This window comes from Phacochoerus africanus, chromosome 15, assembly GCF_016906955.1.
Source record: "Phacochoerus africanus isolate WHEZ1 chromosome 15, ROS_Pafr_v1, whole genome shotgun sequence".
Taxonomy (NCBI): domain Eukaryota; kingdom Metazoa; phylum Chordata; class Mammalia; order Artiodactyla; family Suidae; genus Phacochoerus; species Phacochoerus africanus.
In genome coordinates, this window is record NC_062558.1 from 88,489,702 (window position 1) to 88,506,259 (window position 16,558).

Here is a 16,558-nt window from a genome sequence, read left to right on the forward strand (position 1 = left end):
CCCCACCCCCCGATTTGTTCACATTGATCAAATAAGAATTTTGATTAATTATACATTTTATATGGGATTCTAATTTTTTTGAGAGTTACTAGAGGATGTATTTTTTTTTTTAGTATTTTACTTTTATTTCAGTATTTATCATTTCTTTTACAATTTTTTTATTGAGGTACAGTTGATTTACAATATTGTGTAAGGTTCAGGTGTACAGCACAATGATTCAATTTTTTACATATATATTGTTTTTCAGATTATTTTCCCTTATAGGTTATTATATAATATTTAGTTCCTTGTGCTATATGGTGGGTCCAGGTTGGTTACCTATTTTATAGGTAGTAGTGTGTATATGCTATTTATATAGGAGTCTGACTTAATTCTGACAAATATGTATCTTGCCACCTTCATTTCCCTCAAATGTTCTGAATGGTATATAATGTTATGTCATAAAATATATCATTATATGTGTATCTATGTAATATATAACATTACATTTAGATATATAATGTCTAACATTAAATAATTAAAAAGCTGGTACTTTGGAATTCCGTGGTGGCTCAGTGGGTTAAGGATCCAGTGTTGTCACTGCTGTGGCTCAGGTGGCTGCTCTGGCAAGGGTTTGATCCCTGGTCCCAGAACATGTGCATGCTGCAGACTTGGCCAAAAGAAGAACAAGAAAAAGCAGCAGCAGCAGCAGCAGCAGCAGCTAGTTCCTTAAGCAAGCCAGGGACTAGGTTCCTTGCCTGCAATTAGAACGGCAACTTCATGGTGCTAGTGGGGCCAGCTGAACACTGTGTACTACACAATTCCAGGGAGCATCTTTCACACAGATCAGGGATATAAATGGCGCCCCTGGGAGCCCTGCAATGTAGCCACCCGAGGTGTTCAGTGAAGTGACTACAGCAACTGTGGTAGGAGAGGGAAGGGGAGGGGAGGGGAGAAAAGAAGGAGGAACAGAAGTGCCCTCTTTGACCTTGAGGGACAGAGCAGCACAGCATATGTATTAAGTTTGTCACCAAACTTCCAGCTCCAGATGAACCTTTGAAAACAAAGAGGCAAAGATTTTGACAATTACAATGGTAGGCCTCAGCTTGGGGCTGCTCTTTTGATATACTTTAAACTGTCCTTCCCCAGGGTGGGAGGCTAGAAACTGAATAAAGATATGAAATCTTTTGTGAGCGCTATAGGAACAGCTAAACTGTGTAAAAAAGTCAGTGATAGAAACTATAGAGAGAAAAGTTTAGGATGGAGTAACAATAGATGACTTCTTGCAAGAGGTGGTACTTAGGCATGGCAGGCAGAGAATGATGTTAAAAGGAAAATGAATGTGGCCCATTCTGCAGGAAGTGGATAGACCAATCTAACAGAATGCTGCCATACAGCTGTAGTTTCCAGACTTTGATGAGTGAGTGTAGTGATTCATTAAGTGAAATCTGGAAAAACTGATCAAGATCAGTTGACAGAGGGAATCACCAATTAGCAGGATAGCTAGAATAATTCAGGTATACAATGAGGAAGGTAGATTTTAAGGTGGGGAGCAAACTAAATGTAAAGTCTACATTTTCTTTTTTTTCAGGCTGTACCTGAAGTATTTGGAAGTTCCCACAGGCTAGGAGTCAAATCAGAGTGACCTACTGCAGTTTGTGGCAACACCAGATCTTTAAGCCACTGAGCAAGGCCAGGGATCAAACCAGCATCCTTATGGATAATAGTCAGGTTCACAACCTGCTGAGCCACAACAAGAACTCCCTGTAAATCTACATTTTAAAAGAAATATTGACAGGTATTGGGTACGGGTTAAATATATGATTATGTTTCCTCATGAAAGAATGGAGGATGTTGTCTTAAAGAGCAACTGAAACTCCAGAACTCAAGCATTATTCATTGAAAAGAGTTGGTAAAATTTAAAGTCAATGATAGTTCTGTGTTATCATAACCATCATTTGTTAGACTTTCTTTCATCAAAATAAGTAATATGAATCCTTAAAAATATTAAAAACTCCCCTCTCCCCCACCATTGATTAAAAATAAAAGAAACAAATGAGGGCAAACTAACAATAGAGAACAAAATGATTTATCAATTATCTTCAGGGCTTCTGGTGTGCAAGGCAGCATGCTAGATTGTAGGGATACAATGGAGTGAGAAAAAGACAGTTCTTGTCCTCTAGAACTTTATGTCCAGCATAGGGATGGAAACACACGTGGTGGATAAACTAGCATGTCTGTTCCCATTGGTGACACACCACACCTAGGAATGTATCTGGATAACCATGTAGACCATGGACAGTAGATACAGTATAGCTGCTAATGACACAACATTCCTGATCCGGGATTGTCTCTTCCCAGTTATCTCAGCCTGAATCCCTATCATGACACCTTGTCATTCACAAGGTAATCATACCTAGCTCCAAATGCTGGGATTTCTGGACTATTAGCACCAAAGGAATTCTTGAGTAGAATCAGTGTTCAGATGTAAGATATATATACACATACAAATATGCATATATATACACATACAATTACATACTCATACACAAGCACCTATTACACCTTAATACTTTATTTAGCTAAATAAAAACAAAACCCAACTATATCCATTTGCCTTTAATTAGTTATATCTGGTCAAAAAAATAAAGTATAAGAGGTCATAAATCCACTGCTCTCAGGACAGAAAGGCAGGGTGGTGAGGGTAGTGAACTGCTATAGGATGGGGAAGGACAGATTTACTGTGGGCTGAGTGGGAGCTAGGGTGGGGAGGCCACAGCTCCAGGTGTTTGGTGGGAGCAACTACAGTGTGCTAGGCAGTACCTGATAGCCAGAGAGCAGTGAGCAAACAACAGGTGGTAGCCCAGGAGAGCAGCAGGCATCAGGATGTCCACTTTGAGGTAATGGGGGAAAGGAGGCCTGATAGATGGATAGAATACAGAAGCAGAGAATCTAGGAACAAAGCTGAAGGGAAACAAGTTTTGACATCAGGAGTATCTATTACTGCCCAGCAGAGTCTGTGCTGTAGGGCTGGGACAGGCTCCAGAGAGCAGAGTCCAGACAACAGGCAGAGAGAAAATCAAGTTCCACTCAGGTTAAAAGGCCAGGGCTTCCACATCAAGAAAAGAGCTGTGAGTCAGTGCTCAGAGGGGGGCCAAGGTTATGGCTGCCCAGTAAATAGCAGAGGGAGCAGAAGGCTGAGTGCCAGGCTTGGGACTAGAGGTCTGAGAAATCTTCCTGCCATAGGGCCTGGAGAGGATTAAGCTCTATGGTAAAGGGTGTACTGATAGCAGGGAGAGGTCTATAGAGACCACAGATTAGGCAAGACCAAGTGGTGACTACTTTGCAACAGAGCATCACTAAACCACCTTTTAATCACAGGAAACAAGTGCTTTGAAGCAAAGAGGAATGAAAATGGAAATGGGAAAAGCAGCAAGTCATTTACGGGTAAACACAGCATGGGAAGTAACATGTTATACCATTACAAAGAAAAGAACACATTCAGATTTTTAAACTTTTCTCTATTTTGTGCACTGGATTATATTTATATATCACCATCTCTTTTCATAAACACAATTTCTGTTTTGACTTGTCCTAAACCGTGACAGGGTTATTATTAACCAGTAAAATCATGTAGTTGTGTCCATGCTGAAAAATGTAGCTGTCTCCTCTACTCTTCATAACAATTTTGTCCATTTAATATTGGGCTTCAAACCAACCTAAAGCATTGCTTTGCCAAGGGCATCCTTTCACAAGTACCTCCTTACTGGATTCAAATTCATCTCCATATCCACAATGACTTAATGCTGCCTTTGCCTCATAAGCATCTGCATCAGGAAAATGACTTTGGATGGATTAACTTGTATTACCCTATTGAGCTAATGCCTTCCGTGAAGGCAGCACTCTCCATTTCACTGAAGATGGTACAACCCAGTTTCCCTGACCCACTCTCACCTCTGCAATATAGTCCAAGCCAGCCTCTAAAACTGAGTCTTGTTGACAAGGTTCAAAAATGCTTAGAGGAAATTCTATCCTTATCTTGCTCATTCACTTAACAAATATTGAGCACCTGTTATATGCCAGGAACGAGGCTTGGAGGAAAGAGCTGAGAACAAGACTGACAAGGTCTTTGCTCTCATGGAGTTTTCATTCTGGTGGGTGAGAGAAACTCACTCCATAAACAAATAAGTAAATGAACAAGGTAAATTTCATATAGTAAAAATGGTATAAATAAAACGAAATTGGCTGTGTTGGGGTGTTAATTTAAGACAGGTGATCAGGAGTTCCCATTGTGGCGCAGTGGTTAACGAATCCGACTAGGAACCATGAGGTTGCGGGTTCGGTCCCTGCCCTTGCTCAGTGGGTTAATGATCCAGCATTGCCGTGAGCTGTGGTGTAGGTTGCAGGCGCGGCTCGGATCCCGTGTTGCTGTGGCTCTGGCGTAAGCTGGCAGCTACAGCTCCGATTCGACCCCTAGCCTGGGAACCTCCATATGCCGCGGGAGCAGCCCAAGAAATGGCAAAAAAAAAAAAAAAAAAAGACATGATCAGAGAAACTGTCCTTGAGGATCTGAGAACTGTAGGAGAAGGGTGATTTTCCATTCCTAACTAATGCTATGTGATTTGGGCATGCAATTACCACTCTTGAGAACTTTACCTCGAATTGTGCAGAGAAAAAAAAAAAAAAAAAAGGCCCATTTCCAGCACATTCTATTAACCTACTTATAGGAAAACTATCACTTTGGAGAATATTATATTTGGACCTTGAGGTGCTGCTTTTGAGTTTGGGGGCCAGACCATACGTGTCCCGATGTCTCCTTGGGCTTCCTGGCTTCTCTTGTTCATTTAGTGGGCAGGCAAACCGGAGAAACAGGCTGGCATGCATACACATGCCAGGAACCAGAGAAAACACCATACTCAGTTGTTGGTAGTTAGGTTGCCTGCTGTGATAAAGCTAGGGATTTAAATCCGGGCACTGAGGTGGGCCTTATCCAAGGAGAACAAAAGAATGTCAAGTAAAATTCCCATAAACTTGAAAAGGAGTTTCTTTTGTAGAAATACAAAGATATGATGATTTAAAATTTGATGTTTCAATTTTGCTCTCATTTCTGCAGTGGCTATAACACAGATTTGTGTATTTCAGAAACTTGATGTACTAAAGTTCCAATCTGAGATTGTTGATTTTATAGACTGATTCATGTGTAAAATTGAACCAGGCTGTAGAGGATATATTAACACATTTATCATGGTTCTATCTGCCATAACACATTACTCAGTATACATCAATGAGTTCTTTGGCAAGTCAGTCCAAGTCTCCTCCAGCAAAAAGTCCACCTTTTCTCTTAAAATTAAAGCAGTGTCATATGTAGAAACCTTAAAAAAGTGACAAATTTTAGGTGATGCAGGGAAACCCACGTATCAAACATTCATCCTGTGTAGCAACATACTGTTCCATGGCTCTCAAACCTGACAAAGCTATAGCATTCAGGAAAACAAACAAACAAACAAAAAAAACAGAATTGAAAAATAACTTGGAATTACAGAGGGTGTCTTTTTTTAGGGCCGCATCCCAGGCATATGGAAATTCCAGGGTTGGGGGTCAAATCGGAGCTACAGCTGCTGGCAACAGCAACGCTAGATCCTTAACACACTGATAAAGGCCAGGGATTGAACCCAAGTCCTCATGGATACTAGTCAGATTCCTTACTGCTGAGCCACGATGGGAACTCCCACGGAGTGTATTTTCACCATTAAGGACAAAGGTGAATTAAAGAGGGAGAAAAGAGGGACAGAACACAAGATAGACCAAAAAAAAAAAAAAAAAAATCTTTAAATAGCAATGTAAGGGAGTTTAGCCATTTAAACCAGAATATAAGGGAATACTCCGGAATCTAACCATCTCTTAAGGGAGAATGTGTGTAAAAACAAATATCTGGGTCTGGCACATTCTTTTCCTCCCCTGCTTTTTACGCAGTTTAAAAAGTGATTTTATGAAGGGAATGTAAAAGAGAATCTTTTGTAAAGAGCCTTAACACCATACTTGAGACTTATCAAAGAGATCAAGGTCACATTTGGTTGTTAAATAGGGGTCCATACTTTCTTCACATACAGGACATTGAATACTTTTAACAGCATTTTTCCGAAGAATGCGGAGAAGTGGGAGAAAAGAGGTAGTGACAATTATTTACATTTTCCAAATGCGGGGAATGAGACTCCGGGGGTATCTGAGGTCACTAAAGTGAGCCAAAGGTAGTAAAGGGAGCAATATTTATAGTCCGCTGACTTCAGTCCTGTTGCGTTAACGCCGCTCCTCATGTTATGCCGTTGGAATTCACGGGCTCACAGATCATAGGGCCCCCAGGCGGGCCAGGCCTCTGGACCCACGCGGAAATGCTTCTTTTCCCTGCAGCGCACTCGGGGCCTGTCCACCTCCACCTCCCTACCTGGGCCTCGGCACGCTGGCAAAGAGCCCAGAAAGAGAAGCCGGGGAGCGGTGGATGAATAATGGATGTAGCGTGGCTACATTTTTTTCTTTGTCACAACGACTGCTACCAAGACTTGGCAGTTCCTCGCTGTGGTGTGTGAATTCTGAGTGATCAGGCTTATTTCACCAGCGCTGACTTGTGCTCACGTGGAGTATTAGAGCTTGTTACGGGGAGGGGTCCACGCTAAGGAACCCGGGAGTACCCGCAGGACGGGGGAACTGGCCCGAAAGCAACAAGCGACCGCGGTGCCCGCACCGCTCCACCGCGCTCCGTCGCGTGCGGCCCGCGCACGGCGTCTGCCCGACGCGGCTTCCGGAGACGAGCCGGCCCAGCCACGGCGACGGTGGGGCGTCTCGGTGAGGAGAGGCCGGCGGGGCAGCGCGGAGGAGAAGCCTTCCCCCCTCCTTACGACAGCCCGGCGCCCCCTTGCCGGCGGCCGGCCCTCCTCCCCGGCAGCAGGGCGCCGAGCTCTGCGGACCCTTCGGACACTTCCGCCGTGCGCTCGGCTCCTTTCGCGTCCCGAGCCGGGCGGGCGGGCGGGGCGGGTGCCCTCCCAGAGCGCGCGCGCTGCGCCGAGTTTCGCGGAGACCTGCCCCTCCCCCCTAGGCCTCGCGCCCGCGCCGCCCCCCCCCACAAACCTCCCTCCCTTGTGAGTGTCGTCGGCGGCGGCGGCGGCTGCCGAGATTGGAATCCGCCTGCTGGCTCTCGACGAAGGAGGAAGGAGGAGGGAGGAGGGAGGAGAGCGGGGAGGGAGGGCAGGAAGGCTTGGGCCCTGGCGCGTCCGTCCGCGCGAGACGAGGATCGTACAGCCGCGCGAGGGGCGACCGGGCTGGGGCTGCTGCACGCCCAGGGCGGAGGCCGAGCCGGGCCCCCGCCGCGCCCCGGCGGCTCGCCGCGCCCACCCCGCTCCGCGCAGAGGGCTGGAGGATGAGTTCCCCGGGGTCCGGGTGAGTTGGCTTGTCTGGAGAGTGCGTGTGCGTTTCGGGAGAGGCCAGCCGCGCTGGGGAGGCCGGCGCGGGCTCGGGGCAAAGTTTCGGGGAGCTGGGCGGACGCGGGAGGCCCGAGCTGGGGGCCGCCAGACCCGGCAGTCCGGCGGGGTCCCCGCCGCCTCAGCTCTGTCAGGCCTAGGCCGACTGGGCCCCGCCGCCCCGGGCCGGGCCCTGCGGGAGACCCGGGCCCCTTGGCTGCCCGACGTCGGACCCTGGTCGACCCCCAAGACGTCCCTGCCGCCAGGCTCCTCTTTGTTCCCCACCCCCGGGTTTCAGGCCGAGTTTGGGGAGGCCGTGTGGGCGAAAACCACTACCAAGGACGACTCTTGAATCCTTAAATGGGAAAGGCGCTCACCTCCCTTGTCCCGGAGCTGCGAGGGTAATATTTGCGATTTGTCTCTTACGCTTCTGCAAAAAAAAAAAAAAAAAAAAAAAGGAAGAAAGGAAGAAAAAGGAAAGAAAGAAAAGAAAACGAATGTGTGTTTCGTGGGGGCGGTAGAGCCGGGAGAAACTGCCAGTCCTCCCGCAAAACTTGCCGGCGGGAAGGTGCCAGGTTTCTCGGAGGTTCACCTGTTGTCCTGCGCTGCCTCCGCTGCCATGTCTGTTGTGATTCTGCACTTCAGTTTCGGAAAACTTTCTGCTGGATTGAATGTAACCTTTTTCCCCCATCCTCTTTTCAGACTCCTAGTGGAAGGGCTTGGCAAGGAAAGAAAAGAAAAGAAAAAAAAGCTTGCGTCAGGGAAGAAAAATAATGTGCTGTGTGTTGGGGTCTGGCGTTTTGTGACTTGTACTCAGGCTCTCGGATGTTTTAATTTGATCAAAGTGCTGCAGGTTTTTTCTTTTAAACGGTTAGCAAACTGTTCTGAGTACATAGTACGAACTTGGCACATTCACCTGTATGACGTCATTTAATCCTTGGGATAATCCTGGTTATTGTATTTCTCATTTTTTAGTCGAGGAAACCGAGACGCAGAGAGGTCGAGTAACTTGTCTAGGTGAGCTAGGATTTGAACCCAAGATTCCCTCTATTAAGGATCTGTTAGAGTGAGGCAGGCAAAGGGCTGAACACCAACAACTACAAAAAGCCTTTCTTTGCAAACATTCTTACAGTTTAGGAGCGCTCTTCAGTTACTCGTACTTGAAATGATTGCTGTTTTGTTGCTTGAGTTGAAAACAACTTTTACTGCATTTCAAAAGAGGAGTTCAAGTCTGAATTAAAGTAGAATGTAACTTAATGCTTATCACTGTTTTCAGTTGTTGAGATGGAAAGTTTGTGAACTATAATTTTATATGAATATTTAAAATTAAAGCTAAAATAGGGCAATTATGAGCCAGAAATGTGTTGAAGTTTACAAAAGGCCAATTAAAATTTAGAATGCACTTTTAATAAGAACCAATATTCCACTCCTGTTTTGGATTTCCCCCCTCCCCCTCACACATTCTGGGTAGAACTCAATTCAGACTTTATACTTTCTTCACTTGACACCCTTTACTGAAGAGATTGAGGCATCCGGTGGGAACTCCTTCCAGAATTTGCTGATTCTGTCATCTGCTGCTTTCTCAGTGGAGGAATGTTTTTTGTCCTTCCTGGTAGTTAACACCTGATTTCATTTTTCTTTTCTTTTCTAGTTAATGCAGTATGAGTTACTCTTTTGTCTTAGGGTTTTTAAAAGTACACATGTGCTTAAGATTTCTTCAGTTTACAAAAATCTTCCCTTGAGTCTGCTGCTCCCTCAAGCTGTCTTGCTGCCTTTCCTTTTCAAATCACATTAACTTAAAAAAAAACAAGTTTTGTCGTTAACGTAATTCACGTTCGTTAAAGAAAAACAGCTAAACTGGAAACTAAAATTCACTCCTTCCTAATTCCACCTCTAAACATTGCCACAAGTAGTTTACTTTTCCTGCCTTTACTTCCTGGCCATCCATTCACTTCTTAACCCCTTGTTATCTGGATTTTACTTTCACAAAGATCATGTATAACCTAATAAACACTTTCAAGTTCCTTTCTAAGTCAGCTTGAGCTTTCTGTAGCATTTAACATGGACCTCTCTCTTGAAATGCCTTTCTTTGGCTATCATTTACCTATCCATTTCATTCAACGAATACTTAATATATTCTAACATAACGCACAAGGCAGTAGGAGGCAACAACAGATATAGCCCTTGCCCTCATGGACCTTAGAGTCTGTTGAGGGAGATGTATACTGAAGAATGAATTCTATAATTAAATATAATTGTATAGTTAAAATGCCGAGTATTTACTTATAAGAGCTTAAAATGGAGACCTGCCGGTGCTGGTGTATGATGGGAGAACATCAGAAGGCCTTCTTAAAGAAATGTTACTTTGGAACTCTGTGACAATTTTGAAGGATGAGTATGAATTAACTAGATGAAAAGAGGACTTTTGTGATGTTATAATGACTTTGTTCTTTTCTGCCCTCCTTCTGCTTTCTGTTTTTCCTTCTTCCTGATTAATGTTGTGTTCTCCCAGTTTCAATTTTCAGATCATTTTTCTATATGTTTCTGCTCCTTAGACACTATTTCAGGCCCTTCTGTCTGAATAATTCTCAAATCTGTCTTCGTTATTTCTCTTCTGCCTTTGAATCCTGGTTTTTCCTTTTTTTTTTTTTTTGGCTGCACCCATGGCATGTGGAATTTCCAGGGCTAGGAATTGAACTTGTGCCATAGCATTGACCCAAGTCGCTAGGTGACAATGCTGGATCCTTAACCTGTTGTGCCACAAAAGAACTCCCCCAGTTGTTTTTTACATACCTGATTGTCCAGGTTCAAAGTGAACTCTTCCTTCTTATCAAACTTGTTTCCCTGGTGTTCCTTATTTCTGTTGATGTTATACCAAACCTGAACCTTTCTCCATTCCGTTACATCTTGTTTGTGGCCAGTGTCTATTAGTTCTTTTTTCTTTTTGCTATTTCTTGGGCCGCTCCTGCGGCATATGGAGGTTCCTAGGCTAGGGGTCTAATCGGAGCTGTGGCCGCCAGCCTACGCCAGAGCCACAGCAACGCGGGATCCGAGCCGTGCCTGCAACCTACACCACAGCTCACGGCAACGCTGGATCGTCAACCCACTGAGCAAGGGCAGGGATCGAACCCGCAACCTCATGGTTCCTAGTCGGATTCGTTAACCACTGCGCCACGACGGGAACTCCCAGTGTCTGTTAGTTCTCTTTCATGGTATTGTCGCTCTTCTCTCTGTTACTGCCAACTCTGGTACAGTTTTTTTCTTTCTTTCTTTCTTTTTCTTTTTTTTTGATCTTTTCAGAGCCCTCTGACATATGGAAGTTCCCAGGCTGGTGGTCGAATTGGAGCTGCAGCTGCTGGCCTACGGCAACCCCAGCTCCTTAGTCCACTGAATGAGGCCAGAGACCTAACCTGCATCCTCATTGATATTAGTTGGGTTCTTAACCCACTGAGCCACACTGGGAACTCCTGGTACAGTTCTTAATATATGTTGATATCAAGGTTATAATAGGCTTATAAATTGAGTTGTGCCACTTTCTTTTTCTCTTTTCAGGAGCTCTTTAGACTGGGATTTTACTTGAGAGTTTGCAGACCTAACCCATAAGAGCATTCAGGCTTAGATTTTTTTGGGGAGGGGGGAATTTGAATATCATTTCAGTTTAATAATGTTGGTTAGTGTAGGTTTTCTATTTCTTGTGTGAAATTTAGTGTTTAATTTTTTTCTAGAAATCTATTGAGTTTTCAAATCTAGTGTTATTTGGTTTTCACACAATTTTTTGTCCTTTAAGTTTTTTTGACTTGATGTACTTGTATACAGTATTATGTCTTGTGTGCTAATTGTATACTTCAATCTTTTTTTTTTTTTCCTGATAACGAATCAGGTTCTCTTCCCACCAGGACTGATGTTATGATCTTCTTGCCTTGTTTTCCACCTGTATCCTGGTTATCTTATGCATTTCTGCCTAAAGTAATCTTGAGTCCCAGCTCTTGTCACTTTTGCCACTCAGAAGTTTCCAGTTTCTTTCTTGGGATTTGCTTCAGATTTGCCAGATTCTTATCTTCCACTGTTTTTTCGTCTTGCACATATTCTTTTCCCTTTGCTTCTGTTGTTGCTTATAACTGTTTCCTCGACTTGAACTGTGTAAGTGGCTAATTATCATATGTCCAAGTCCTACCCATTCTCCAAGCTCCATTTCAAATTCCATCTCTTTCTGAAGTCTTCCCCATTTTCTTCTTCTGGATGGAATCCTTTCTGAAGAAAGGGATTTTCTTTCTTTAATTATTATTTTTTTTTTAATGGCTGCACCTGCAGCGTATGGAAGTTCCTGGGCTAGGGATCAAATCGGAGCTGCAGCTGTGACCTGCACTGCAACTTGTCACAACTCAGGATCCTTAACACACTGAGTGGGGCCAGGAATTGAACCTGTATCCTCGTGGAGACCGTGTTGGGTTCTTAACTTGCTGAGCCACAATGGGAACTCCAGGAAGGGAATTTTTTTAAGGCATGAAGTTTTTTTTAATCTAATATTTTCTTTTTTTTACTTAATTTTTCCCTTACAGTTTTATTGAGATATAAGTGACATAAAGCATTGTATAAGTTTGGAATGTACAGCTTAATGATTTGACTTACACACATCATGAAATGTTTATCCCAGTAAAAATCCATCATCTCATAGAGATATAAAATTAAAGAAATAGAAACTTTTTTTCCTGAGATGAAAACTCATAGAATTTAACTCTTATCCACTTTCATATATAACATATAGCAGTGTTGATTACATTTATCACGTGCACATTACATTCAAGTATTTACAACTGAAAGTTTGTACCTTTTGACACTCATTTGTCTTTTAAGCAACTTTATTGAAATGTAGTTTATATCTCATGATATGCACACGTGTTAAGTGTGCAGTTCTATGAGTCATGAGATCTGTGAGATTTTTATACAAATACTAGTTCTGCTCCTAAACTGTAGATTGAGTCTGTAACTGACTTTGTTGCATATTAAATGATATATGGGAAAAGGCCATAATTTGGAAGTGACTACCATATGACTAGATCTAAGTGTTCAGATGACATAAGCAGGAGTCTTCTCTGCTCATCACTTTTTTGGCCTCATTTTCAGCAGATACTTTCATCTGGCAGAGAGGACCACTGGTAACTCCAGGCCTATACGGGCCTTTTGCTATGGATTCAAGAGGGGAAAAAAGCATTTCATAGCTTGGCTACTGTTCTATCTGTATATAACTGACTCTCACTTAAGGCAGATAGAGATATGTCAGGTGTGGGGATAAAACTGCCAGATTTGCTGTTTAGTGAGGTTAGTGACGTAGTGGAGAATTAGTTTGAAGAAAAGACTGAAGACACTGAAACTTCTAGGCAGACTGTTACATCCTGGCTCAGACTAGGATGGTGGCATGTAATTAGGGCCTGGAATGGACAGGATTTGGTAATTAGCTATGGGAGAGAGAAGGAATGGGATTGTAAAGACTCCCAGTTTTCTAGCTTGGAAACCTGGTAGGGTAGATGTGTGTTGTTGACTGAGATGAAAAATGGAGAGAGAGCTGGTTTCTGGAGGTAAATAGTTCAATTTTGGTAATACAGGATTTGAGGTGCCTCTGAAACAACCAGGTAGAGATTTCTACTTGGCCGTTGCATATATGAGTCCAGAGTTTGACAGAGGTTTTTGCTCAAGGTAGACATTTGGGAGTGAGTACCATATAAACATTTCTTTCTTAAGTGCATATATTCTGTCTCATGGAGAGATTGTTATTGGGTCTGCATGGAGTTTGGGGTACCATGTTTGGCCAGACCTGGCTTACATGCCCACTGGAACAGTCAGGAACTGATAGCCTTCTTGGAGCCGTGTGAGATCAACAAGTGGTTGTTTACCCAAAGAAAGGTTGACTCTGGGCAGATAAACAACATAAACCCACTATTTTTGGTTCTTAATCCTTTTTAAAGGTCATTTTTTGAGTATTTGAAGAAAAATACACAAATATAACAATTATGTGTATTATTTCATGGTTTTGTATGGACTCCACCTCAGGAACTCCTGGTATGTAACAGCAAAAAGGCTAGAACAGCCCTGAAAAACAATAGTTTTAAGTCCTAGACAGGGAAGATAGACATTAAATTATTTCACAAATAATTATCTAATTGTAGTTATATTAAGATCTATAAATGGGAAACACAGGGAGCTTTTAAGAGTATGTAATAAGGGAACCTGGTCTGTTTAGGGTACAGGTGCTTTTGGAAGGTTTTCCTGAGAAAGTCGCCTGTAGACTGAGACCTTGGACCAGAAAGGAAAGGGAGAATGTTCCTGGATGTATTTAGTAGTTTTTAAAGCAAACATTTTTTTGCCTTTTTAAAAAACTTATAAAAGCAGTATGCCTATTGTGGATGATTGGGGAAATATGAAAGAAATTTTAAAAGCAGCACAACATCTAAGTTTTGCCTTCTAACTTTTCATGAACTAACATCTAATACTGGTACTACCGCTAAGTTAACTGCTCAGTTGTAGATACTACACTAAATCTATCTGGATTTCTGCTTCCTTATCTTAAAAATTAAAAGGATTTGGTGAACTTTAAGACCATTTTCTGCTTAAAGAAAAAAAAAAAGAAAATTCCATGACTTTAATGTCAAGGAGTTAGTTGCTGAAATTGCAGGTCTTATAATGCTTTTGGTTCTAATGACATCACTGGATTTCTCACTTTTGGCTGAAAAGTCACTCTTCCTGCCCTGGCTGTCATTTTAAGTAAGGAAGGGAATGGCTTATGACCAGTAGTGTTCTTCCATGCCCTGCTTTTTTATCTCCTCTTTTGAGCATTAGTGTTTTTGTCTTTTTTTCTTGTTTAGTCTTTAGGTAAATTATCTAAAATGTTACTGGCTCTCAATTTTGAAATTAAATTTAGAGGAGACTTGCATGATTATGATACTGTTTTGTGATACTGAAATAGGTAGTTTTCTTATTCAGAATTAAAATTTTTGTAATATTTCAGGAATATATGATCTTGAATACCTTAAATTTGTATTTAACTAAGAATATTTTAGATTTATGGCTAAAAGGAGCTCCTGATGGGAAGTACTAAAGTAAAGGCTGTTAAATTTTGGTGAAGTTCTTAAAACATATTAAAAAAAATCATTAAAAAAAGAAAAAAAATCATTAAAAAATATCATGAAATAAAAATATTTCAACAGTAATTGTCCAGGAGTATCTTAAATGTACACCACATCAACAAAATACAGCCACTTGATGACAGATAACTTTATTGTCTCCATTTCAGTAATCTTTCATGTAATAAAAATATTGGGAAAAAACCTGCTCATCGAATTTATGTGTATGTGTCTTAGTAAATAAAAAAGTTAATGTTCCTGGAATAATGCTTTAGTCATCATCCCTACTTGTTAAATATTTTTTTCTCTGGTTTCTTATTTGCTTACAATATAAAATTCAAATTTTGCCTTTTCTACCTCATTCACTTCCTACTGTTCTTTTATTAGCCTGTGTCACCTAAGTATCCAATTCTGGATTTGGATTCAGAATCCTTAGACCTGTACTGTCCACTGTGGTAGCCAATACCATTATGTGGTTGAAAATTCGAAATGTCTGAATTATGCACCAGATTTTGAAGATAGTATTTAAAAAAGTATCATGTACTTTAGAAATATTAATTACATAGTCATATGAATCTGTTTTGAATATGGTGGGTTAAATAAGTATATTATTGATTCCTTTCCTTTTTTTTTTGGCCATGCCCATGACATGTGGAAGTTCTTGGGCCAGAGATTGATCCCTTGCTACTGTAGCAGCCCAAGCTGCTGTAGTGTCAGGGCCAGATCCTTAACCCCCTGCACTACAAGAAAACTCCATGTTTTTGGGTTTTTTTTTAATGTGTCTATTAAAAATTTAAAAATACTGTACAGTTCTACCTTTCTTTCCCCCTGTTCTTTGCTTATCAGAATACTTCAAAATCTAGTGTAAATCCTGTCTCTTCTGTGAAGCCTTCCTTGGTGGTCCAAGGCTGAAAGTTAGCTCTTCTGCATCATTACTTGAAGGCAGTATTTTGGTGTTTCTTGTACCATCTATTAATAGATTTCTTCACTATACACCTTCTCAATTTTTAGTCTAGTGAAGCTCAATATCATTCCCTTAATTGTATATTACCGTAGAAAGTGAAAGTCTTCTGTAATCCTACTCTGACTCCCCACAGATTATCACTGTTAAAAGTGAGAGAGCTAAGTATAATCTTTCTTTTCCATTGTCTTCATTTCTTCTTTCTGTCTCACCCCAAAATGGGGTTATACTCTGCATCATTTTCTTTAATTCTGTTTTCACTGAGTATGTATATAGCAAGATTTTTTGTGTCAGTAAATGTCAATTTCCTCATTCTTTTTAGTAGCTGAATAATATTCCTTTTATGAATATACCTTAATATATCAATCACCTATTGATAAATATTTAGATTGTTTCAACTTTTTTTTTTTTCATTACAGACAGTGCTATGGTGCTTATACATGTCCCATGAAACTACTTTTATAGGATGAATTCTTAGAAATGTGTTTACTCTAAGAGAAGGCATGGAGATTTGACATGATGCCAAATTGCTTTGCAAAATCTTCAAAAAACTCACATTCCAACCAATGGTGTTTGTAGAGGCTCCCCTCCTCCCCTCACCAACACAGTAACATCATTTATTTTAATCTTTTGCCAGTCTACCAGCTGAAAAAACAGTATTTAATTTTTATCTGTGTTTCTTTGATTATGAGTAAGGTTGCGCAGTTTTGTATGTTTTTTGGTGCTTTGCATTTCTCTTTTGTTGATTTTGTGTGTGTGTGTGTGTGTGTGTGTGTGTGTGTGTGCGCGCGCGTGTCTTTTGGCTCTTTAGGGCCGTACCTGCAGCATAGAAGTTCCCAGGCTAGGGGTTGAATGGGAGCTGTTGCTGCTGGCCAGTGCCAGAGCCACAGCAACACAGGACCCAAGCTGTGTCTGCGACCTACACCACAGCTCACGGCAACACCAGATCCATAACCCATTGAGCGAGGCCAGGGATCAAACCTGTAACCTCATGGTTCCTAGTTGGATTCGTTTCTGCTGTACCACAATGGGAACTCCGTGTTGATTTT

The 16,558-nt window shown here is 41.8% G+C and overlaps 1 protein-coding gene across 1 annotated transcript in view; it reads left to right on the top strand.

Annotated features, from left to right (window-relative positions):
• Positions 1-7,277: 7,277 nt before the first annotated feature.
• BMPR1A (bone morphogenetic protein receptor type 1A) overlaps positions 7,278-16,558 on the top strand; it is a 143,784-nt gene continuing 134,503 nt past the window's right edge. Inside the window, exon 1 of the mRNA XM_047760162.1 lies at positions 7,278-7,410. The gene's annotated coding sequence lies outside the window, so the exon portion shown is untranslated. The remainder of the gene's footprint in view (positions 7,411-16,558) is intronic.